Below are 10991 nucleotides of genomic sequence, written 5' to 3'. Positions count from 1 at the left end.
CTGCAACCTTTTACTGAGAAGAGAGATGAAAGGATGTTGGTTCTATGGGTTTGGACAAAAAAGTATGAAAGTTAATGCCATAAAGCAAGATTTGGCAACTACTGTGTGCCAGAAAGGGGATGAAATAGCCAGGTGAGTACCAGTTAATGAGTTCATGCAAACACAAACATGGCAACACATTTTTCAGAATGAAAATATGGTTTCAGAAACTATACTACTTTGCAAAATAGTAGATTTGTTTAAATATAATTTTATTTCTGATGACATCATGTCTCAAGTCACACTTGTACTTGAATGCTAATCTGCCATTCCCAGTGGCTTCAAAGCTGGTGCTTATTTTTGGATTCTTGGCTCGGAGGCAAGTTTTGGTTGCATAAAGAACAGATGTTGTGCCAAACAGAACCCCCTGTAGGCTGTCTATATAAGAGCAACCAAATAACCAATCACGTATTGGCCAAACCCTATTTGGCACCCCATGAATATTTTGTATGCTTGTGTTGCTCAACAACTCTTTTTGCATTTCAACGTGGCTCACAGATCAAAAAGGTTGGGAACCCTCATTTTAAAGCTTAGCACTTGAAGGTAATTGAAGGTTATTAACATTTACAGTGAACTGGGTCTATTTTGAGCATTTTTTCTGTTGTCTAAGGATCTACAAAGTCCTTCTCGGGGACACCACCAGAAATCATGGGGAACCATACACCTTATCATAATCCTTATCAGGAGTAATCAGAGCCCTCTCCCTGAGGCCCAATTATTAGCCCAGTCATATGTAGTCCAGGGGTAGTTGGACCTGGCAACAAGTAATAAAAAAAAGACTCCCTCTCAAACAGCAACACTGCCCCAGCCATGCTCCAATTATGCCAATACCCTGTCAATGATCCCCCCAAACCCAAAGGGAGATCCTGACTAAAGATTGCCTCCTTGATAGCAACCATGATTGTGAAGTGCCCTTCATCCCATTTTCACCCTACGCATGATGGTCGTTCTGCTTTTAGGCAGGAAACAACTCTTTCAGTTGTATGGCAATTGTTTGCAAATACCTGTGCTCATACTTGTCTGGTGAATGTCATAAATACTGCATTCAGAATGTTCTACTATTCTTTTAAATGGCAAGAGATTGCAGGTGTGTTTTGACCACACAGTTCTTCCTAAGAGCACCACAGCAGTTAAAATCCCAGGTGAGTCACAGGCCTTGAGGTAGCCAAACCTGGGCTGGACCTGCACACCAAACTGTCTAACCAAATGTGGGCATGTAAGAGCTAAATAATGTGACATACAGTTTTCTATAGCAGACTCTGTTATGTACAGGTGTGGGCCTCTCACAAAAGCCAAAGCAAACATCCTCAAACAGTACCCACCTGCCAGCATCTGCCAGCTACAGATGAGCAAGGGCATTTTCACTGCCACGGATTGCATTAGAGGGCAAGGGCATTTTAATGCTATGTGTGCCATAGTCTAACCCAGGGATCCACAATCTTTTTAAACCCTTGAGCTAAATTCAAATGGACAAAGGGTTGGGGAGCAACACAAGCATGAAACGGGTTCCTGGGACTACCAGTAAGATCTATAATTGGCTAATTGGAAGCCCCTGTGTGGACTGACAGCCTATAGAAGGCTCTGTTACGCTTTACACTGGGTTTTAAACAATCAACACTTGCCTCCAAGTCAGAAATTCAAAGATGAGCACCTACTTTCAGAGCAACAACCAAGGGGTTGGTGAGCCACATGTTGCTCCTGAGCCACTGGTTTTGGATCCCTGGTCTAACCCAACAGAGTGTCTAGAAAGCTTATTGTCTGAAAATAACCAAACTTCCTGATTTATCTGAGCATGTATGGTCACCTTAAGGGTTAAAGGAGGTGACATGCTATGCCCATGGCAGACGTTGGTGGTGGCATTTTGAATAGGATGTAATTGTTGGTGTAAGAGAGTGTTTTGTGCATTCAGGGCAAAGAAATGCTTTTTCTCTACCTCATGTGTGCTCTGATGGACCAATGCTAGGCTTGTCAGTGTGCTCACAACAAGGGGACAAACGGAGCAAATTAGGGTAGATCACCTTAAAGGAACAGTAACATTAAAAAATGAAAGTATTTTATAGTAATGAAAAAAGTACTGTTAACCTGCACTGGAACTGGGGTGGGCAGCTGTTGCCTTGCCTTGGTTGCAAGTACCTCTTGGCCCAACACTGGGTAAAACTGGGGTGTTTGCTTCAGAAACACTACTATAGTTTATACAAATAAACTGCTGCCTAGCCATGGGGGTAGCCATTGAGGTTGAAATAGGGCTAAGGACGATAACACAGATTTGTTGCCCCATGATTAATCTTCTCTAGCAGTGCCTCCTCATGAGGCAACTTCAGGTGACATTGGAAAGCCAAAGCGACATATATGTTTCCCTACCACCAATATATTTTGTCACCAGTAGGAAAGCATTTGAGGAGATTAGTCGCCACCGCTAGAGGAGATTAATTGCAGGGTAATTCATCTCCTTACGTGTCATTGGCCTAAATGCCTTAGGTTAAATAGTATATAACAGAATGAGCTGAGGTATACAACAGATTTAGTTCTGAAGGTGACCATAAACATACCAATAACAATCTTTCCTGCGACTGCGTTCAGGGCTGAATTCCACCTGCCGATTCAGACCTAAACGCAGATTTTGCTTGGGCGCCTTCAATGGTATCCAATCAAAACCTTTTGACCCACCCGATCGACGAGACGACCGATATCCAAAGCTTTTGCGATATCGGTCGTTTTGTCGATCTGCCATACACGCACCGAATATCGTACGAAACTGATGCATGTATGGCCACCTTTACACAGGAATCTAAACCCATAATATTCTACAGAATTTATCTGTAATGTAACCTGTGCCTTTTCTCCTTGCCTCAGGCAGCAGTGAGCAACCAGTTACCAGGAGCAGCAAAAAGCCACCTCTGGTAACCTTAAGGGCAGTGGCACACGGGGAGATTAGTCGCCCGTGATAAATCTTTGCTATTGAGGGCGACTAATCTCCCCGACATGCCATCCCACCGGCAAGAAGGTACTGTAGACGCCGGTGGGATGACATACATGTCACTTTGGTTTCCCAAAGTTGCCGGAAGTTGCTTTTACCTAGTAGCAGCTACTTTTTCATGGCTACTAAACACCAGAAAATACTAACCTGCCATAGAGAATACAGAGAACTGCCTCTGCTAAAACACATGTAGAGACAATAATCAGTAAATCATCAGCATTGTCTATTTTAGTAGTCACAGCAAGTAGCTGCTACTAGTAGCTCCGTGTGTCTTCACCCTGTATTTAAAACAAAAATTCGGCTATGCTGGTGCAGAGAGCGCTCTCTGCACTAACGTAGTTGCCGCCTCAAGACCCAACACGGAGAGGAAAAGAGGGGGCAGAATCGCCACTGATTGAATGGCTGCCCCCATGGCTACTAGCAGCATATTTATATAGTATTATTTCAAAAGCACACACCAGTTTTACCATTGCTAGAGAACAGTACATTATATTTTAATTTCTTTAAAACACTTTTTTGATGTTACTGTTGCTTGAAGATTAATGTTTAGCATAATACAGGCAGCAGTATTCCAAATCCCCAAATGAATCTTGGATTCTTTGCTTCCCTACAAATAGGTGGACCAAAAGCTTATGTTTTTGCATAATAAAGCAGAATATAGAATATATATATATATATAATTTTTTTTTCATTATTTTTTTCTTCATTATTTAATTATGCAAAACTGGCCCATTCCATTTGTAGTTTTCAGAGGTAGTAACACATTATTACTATAAAATAATAGTGAATTGAATTTAAAATTCATGTATTGTGGTGTTTAAAATGGATTGTATGGGGAATAAAATACCCCCTGTTGTAAAATATAAGGATATAAGAAATCCCTAAATTCCATGATAATATAAAAGCATAAGTCACAGGCCCAGGACTTTAATACAGGTCAGGGAATTTCTCAGTGACTTCTAATATCCCCATATTTTACAACATTATGCCATTTATAGTACACTTTGGGGGTCATTTATAAACATTGGGCAATTTGCACCTGTGTTGTAACCTATGGCAACCAATCCGCTGTTTGCTTTCGTTGTTCCATTTGCAGCAAGCTAACAAAAAAGTAATCATTGATCTATGGGCTGCAGCCCAGGTGCAATATTGCCCACGGTTTTTCAAGGAGCCCCAGATTATACGAAACAAAATGAATCACTAAGCACATCTCTGAGCTCTGTGGAATGACAAAAAGACTATGTTTTGCCAATTTTAATGAAATACATTTTTCCAGTTTTATATTGTGGTAACCACAATACATTGTCTTCATGTACAATTCTGCTTATAATGCTTAGAACAGGTGTTCTAAGCATGTCCACGAGTCCTTAGGGAATCAATCAATTATTTTCTGTAAAAATCTGAAACACTGACATTTAGTTAATTGAGCCCATAGACTGAATCACTACTTACCATCAGCATTTTTCAAATGGCCCACAGTTATACCATATCCAACAGTATTATTATTAATAAATATGATGTGTTGTTATGGCTTAATTTTAAGGACATTTAACCTTGTGTGTAGTGGGTTCTCTAACAATGCGAAAAACTAGTTTTATAAAATGTTTAGTGCTACTACCTCCCTAATCAGTAAAACCAAAAATGTTTAGTGGCTATTGGAAATAATGGTGATTGTCACCTCTCTTTAGATGCAGGAGAAGGTGATGTACCGTGCTAGCCAGTCAAATTGTTTACAGGGTAACCCTTTTGAAATAAAAAATAACAAAAGTGGTATAAAGGTGATACCTTTATTGGCTAACTAAGGTAATCATAGCAAGCTTTCAGAACATTCTAGTTCCTTTTCAAGCTGATTTTCACCTCTCTTTAATAACCCATCCAGAAGAGAAGTTAACATCAAAAAAGTTTAGTGAACTGTGAATGATTATCTCATCTATAATATCTCACTTACCGCCCTTCAGTGAATCTGGATCTTAATGAATTAACCCTAGGTGGTAGTTGACAGCACTGGTTTGTGAATGTGGCCCTTGTGTTACAGAAAAACTGCCAGCTACCTGTAAAGTAAATTTACAACATAAAAGGAAATGTTTAAAATTAAGAAATGATGGACATTTGTGTCATTTCTATGTTATATTACTAGAGACATACTGAATAGTGTAGAAAGCAAGAGGTGCCCAGTGAATGACAGAACTGGAGGTCCCTCTTCTAAAAGATGCACAAGTTGCCTGTGTTATGTAGGCCTTAGTAGATCCATACCATATGTGCCCTATCATAGCAGAAAAGTAAAGACCATCCCATCAGAATACACAGTAGCACTGGGGTTGGGAATGCCTTACATATCTGTTACATGACTTCACAATATCTTGCAATGTTTCACATCCTATTTATACCGATATGAAAGGCTTTATTTATGTAACTCACTGAGCCCAGAAGAGTCCCTGTATACTTTACATGAATCCTTCTGGAACATAGGGGGTTAAAAAGCCCTATTCCTTTCAGATCTGGGTTGTTAAGGCAAAACTGTGAGCTGCTCAGTTAGTGTTACAGCCTGTCGGTATCGGGCAAAGAGGCTGCTTCTGCTGGGCATTTCCTAGGCATTGCAGGCTTAAAACAAGTGCGCTTAGGTGAATGGTTTATAGGCTGGCATCAGGGCCGCCGCTCCCTATAAGCAGAGTACTCAGTCTGCATAGGGCACCAACTCCCAGGGGGGCACCATCCCAACTGCTCCAAAAAAAAACATTTTTATATATTATAACATACCCCCCAACACTGTCCCGCCGGTTTTTATAGCGCATTCCGCTGTCCTGGATAGTTCAATCAATCTATGGGGGCTATTGGGGGCACTTACTATGGGGGCATTGTCTATGGGGGCAATTGGGGGCACTGTGTGTGGGGCCCCTATAGTAGGTGTTTTTTTTTTAGTATTTTATTTTTACCTCTGTAATATTTGGGGGAGGGGGCACAAAAGTAAATTTCTGCTTAGGGCACCCATTTGGCCAGCAGCGGCCCTGGCTGGCATTGTGTGTTATTGTGCAGCAGCCCGGTAACCACTGTTTCACCTGGATGCACAGCAGTAGTGACAAAAATGCTGAGATACAAACACATGGCTTTAGCTGCCCTTTTTGCCCCTTTTTGTGGGTACAAATGCCTGCTAAGCTTTATATGGTGACATGTTCCTGCACACTCAGCTGTTACTCATTCTAGTGTCACCTCTGCAAGTCTGGGATGCCAGGATCATGCCACGTATTTAACACGGCAAGACAGATGACAGATATAGAGGTTTTAACAGTTGTTGACATCTTAAGTCTGCAAAGAAATCTCTTGGTGGCCACTGTACTCTACCCTGGCACACCCAGGAACCAAGTAGGGTGCTTAATTGCACAAATCATAGTTATTCATAGTGCTCCAGTATGGCACATACTATGCTGTTGGTGGATCAGATCATATGGGGGGCTTCTGTTAAAGGCGCGTCTTTAATAATAATAAATAGCAGGGAGCCAAGCACTTTCAGTCACATTTAATTATGGTCTATTATCAGCCTTCATTTTTAGTTTTCTTATATTCGTCTTCTACAGATTAACATTTTTCTCACTCCTCTGAAAACACCATCAGCGCAACAGGAATACTTTGCGACATTAAGATTATGATTAGGAAATATCACTTCTGTCGCTAATGCTTCTATTGGCGCTGCTGTGATATTTTCTAAGAATAAATTAAAAATACAGAGGTGACCATCTTGCAAGGTGATGATACTGGGCTGGCAGATATCTTAATTATATCGTGGTAACTAGAAAACCTAATAATCGGCAATTAAACTGTGTAGAGTTTATTAGAATAAAACCTCCTAAAACCTAAACTATCTACGATGCAGATACAGTTGTGAAGCCTCAGACTCACAAAATATGAAATTTACAGATATTTTGGAGCAATATCTGCATTATAATTGTAATATTCGTTTTATAAGATTTACATAGTTTCATAGAATGTATGCTGAAATGTTCCATTAATTTAGGTGCTGTTTAGAGTATTTATCTTATATTTATCACTTATGGTTACTGGGTTTGTGTTTAACAATTCGCAAATATGGTTTTGCCTGGCAACAGGGGAGGCTTGAGGCAAATAGCAGTTTACACAGAAGTCTTAAATGTATACAATAGTAGGGAACTCTGAAGAAGCTCTCATCCAACAAATGGGCAGACACCTTTAGTGACCGAGATGAGAGGAGACTGTCTGATCTCTTGGTTTTGAACTTGGACTTCCGACTACTGTCTGCTCCAGTGAATGAGAGGGTTTATTTGTCTGTCTTGCTGGTTTCCCATGAGTTTGTTCGCATTTTCTAAAGAGACAGTAAACCTGGGGAGTTTACGGCTTGGATGCATACATCCTTGGGCCTCCAGTGCCCCTTGTTTCCTGTTGACATTGTTGTTTGGAAAATCTCACATACTAAATGGGCCAAGATGCACACCATTGTCTGTGCAGGGTGTTGATTTTTTTGTATCTGTGTACAGACAATCCCAGGCAAAGATGTGAGTCTCTCGATTACAGCAGAGCTAGAAATTACAGGGTGCTAGCCCAGACAGGCGGATATGTCAGATCAAAATAAGATTTATTTCTATTTTGTAGCGTCTGATATTCAGACAGATGAGTGTTCATACATCCATTACTCATCATTTGTGCATGTCAAATATCAGTTGAGAAAAAAAGTATGTATAATATATGAGTTTAAAATAACACACGCTGGTGTACTGTACTCGATTGGAATATATAAAACGTATTATTACACATATATATATGATGTATATGATAACCGTGGAGCTCAGTTTCTTTACTTATTTTAAATTCGCAATATCCGAATTGTTCTGTATAGAAATGTGCAGGGTTAACTGTTTGTTGTCTTAAAAATATAATAAACCACCAATAACAATAGCCACGTTAACAATTAACACACGCACACAAACACTCTAAAATGCATCGGTTATATATTTACTTGTTAGTAGCGAATGCCTAGTGTTTGCTTTTTAGTAATAATATACGTATATCAGTTTGATTGGTTTCTGTGTGAAGCCACAAATTAAAACGAATGAATGTCAACAACAGGATAGATGTCTGTTATCTTCTCTTTTACTTTTCTTACATAATATTATTATTTTGGGCTTCTTTTGAATACTTATATGCACAGTTTGTCATTGAGCTCATTATACTAGCCAGATACACAAACATACACACCGATATATTTATTACTCCCATACACTTGAATCTGAAAATACATACGAGTTTTTTGTAATTCCTTTTTTCACTCTTTATTAAGCATAAGGTATTACACCTCTGTGTAACTTGTTTCTGCACACAGATTTTATCACTATAAAGAACAGTGTGAGATTTAAGATTATGAATGCGGTTTACGTAAAATAAATGTTTCCAAAGTCGTTTTAAATAAGATAGATTATCAAAATGCAGGATTTATCACACTTTGCTTTTTTAAAAAAAAAATTACAATCCCTTTTGGTCTGTTACTGAGCTCTAAAATTTGAATTTTAGATTTACCTTTTTTGTGAGCTTTTAAATAAATAGATTATAAAGCCAAATTTTCCCTTTTTTATATTTTAATAATTATATTTCAATATACACTAGAAGTAACTAAAAGAAGTGTTACAGTGCAGAGAGATAGAGAGAGAGAGACAGACTAGCTTAATTTGTGTTAAACCCAACAACAATGTAACAGCATTACAGACTGCAATTTCTGTGTAATTATTCGTGTACAGATACAGATCATTCGAGCTCAGATTTAATATGGGATAATACAGCAAATGGGGTAATACAGCAAATGGGGTAATACAGCAAAGAGAATAACAGAAAAATACAGAAAGATTAACAGACGGACACACAGACGAGCAGACAGACAGGGAGACATACGTCTATCAAATCCTGTAAAAGGGCTATTATAACAGGAAAAAAGTTCAATCTATATCTTTGTAAAATGTTTACATAATTAAAATTACTATTTATTATCTGGTTTGTTAACAAATATAGCCACTTTTTGCACATGTGAAATGGATTAGACTTTATTCCACTTCCTCCCACTTATAAGCTTCTAAATGGAATAGTAAAGGATTCTTATCTTAATGACCATTAATTGCTTCATATGCATAGCGTTAGGAAGGGCATACTCTAATCATATGCATTATAACCATAAGGGCTGTGATATACCAAACATTCAGGAATTCAGACCACTTACTTGATACTGATACAGAATCATATTAGACAAGCCTGTGTCTACCAGGAAATATGCAAGCTCAAATGTGACTATAGGCTTTTCAAAATTAAAGTAAACACATATACATTATTTTTAGGTTTAAATTCTCTAAATCCCGCAGCCATTTCTAATAATTCGCATTATTTTCTCTGAATATATTTTACATCAACCCATAAAATTAGCTATCAGCAATCCATATTTGCTGATAATAAGGACTTCGACAGACAAGGTATTATGAATGCAAAATGCATCTGGTTAAAGGATGTGAATACATACAAGTGTGTGTATGAGACAGAAAATGACTATTAATATATTCTTTTTATAAGACCAGTGTAAAAAATGAATTTGAGAAATACTATATATTTCTTACACACTACATATGCTATTAGCTCTGCTGTATGGCACAAGGCCCCACTACTTTCTAGAAAAGGTGGAGAATTTCTAAATTTCTAAAGCGCAGTGTGCATTGAACATTATGTTCACCATAAACAAAAGGTTGATACTTACTCTTTAGTTAAATGTTTACTAAGCAATCACTGGCAATTTTTTATCAGCTCATATTCAGTGATAATAATGCCCATTAAAAGTGTTACTACTGGGACTTAATATAGTAATTGTTAAACATTTTTATGTCAACCTTTTTTGGACGATTACGCTTTATTTGGGACCTTCTTAGTTCATAATAAGATTACAGATAGAGAAAATATTCGTGTATCAGCCATTCATCAATAGTTCCATACATTTCTTGGGGAGAATTCAACCCTAAATTTCACCCTAAGCAACGCAAATAGACACTCTCTCCCAATTCTCTTCAAATGTCACCCCTGCCCTCAGCCTGCAACCTGGCAGCTTCAAAGTCCGAGAACCATTGTTGAATGTGTATGGTAACAAATGAGCAAAGACCTATTTTTACTGTGCCAGTCGGACAGTTTGGAAACCACTGATTTAAAACCACAGGTACGTGCAATGCATTGTGGGCCACAACAATGCACTGGAAATAGAAAATGATAAATTTGTAAAATCAGCTTTATGAAGGGGGCAGTTATCATTTTAAATTAATCACGGACATACGGATATATGAGCATTAATTAAAAACTCATTTGGTCAGACCTGATTTACTTTTAATATTAATATTGCTTATAAACCTGGTTAATTGAGTTATTTCTAAAATAACTCGGAATTCAAAGAGATAAACAAGTGTTAATTGTCATTATCTCTTTACTGGACTTAGTGAACTGTGCTTTTAGATGCAATAATATTTTCTAGTGTTACTGGTCCTTTAATAAAAATGCACTTGCTTGGGAAACAACAATGCTTTATTACTACCTGTCATCTTAAAATCCAGCGTTATAGCTCTAATAATAAGTATTGTTACTACTGGATGTGATATCTACTATTATCTAAGAAAAAAACTGTGATTCTTAAAGAGGCAGTACACGCCTATATGTACAGCATATAGAAATTGAATGCGAAAATACATTCTGACTATTCTTTTGTTGCTTATTTTTTATTATAAAGCACTATTAAGCATTTTGTTGCTTTCACACATACTATCCAACCGTTAATTAGCTGAATTAGTTTAACTAGATATAGCGAACTCTGTATAAACAACCCCATCCTTTGTTGTAACTGGTTTTGGTTTACGAATAAGCAGAAGTCCATTATGTAAAAGGATTATCTGTCTTGCAAGAATCAACCATGGGCAACAAGTATCTACAGCACAAG

Source organism: Xenopus tropicalis, chromosome 2, assembly GCF_000004195.4.
Source record: "Xenopus tropicalis strain Nigerian chromosome 2, UCB_Xtro_10.0, whole genome shotgun sequence".
Lineage (NCBI taxonomy): Eukaryota > Metazoa > Chordata > Amphibia > Anura > Pipidae > Xenopus > Xenopus tropicalis.
The sequence above is the reverse complement of the archived record's forward strand: the minus strand, read 5'-3'. Positions refer to the sequence as shown.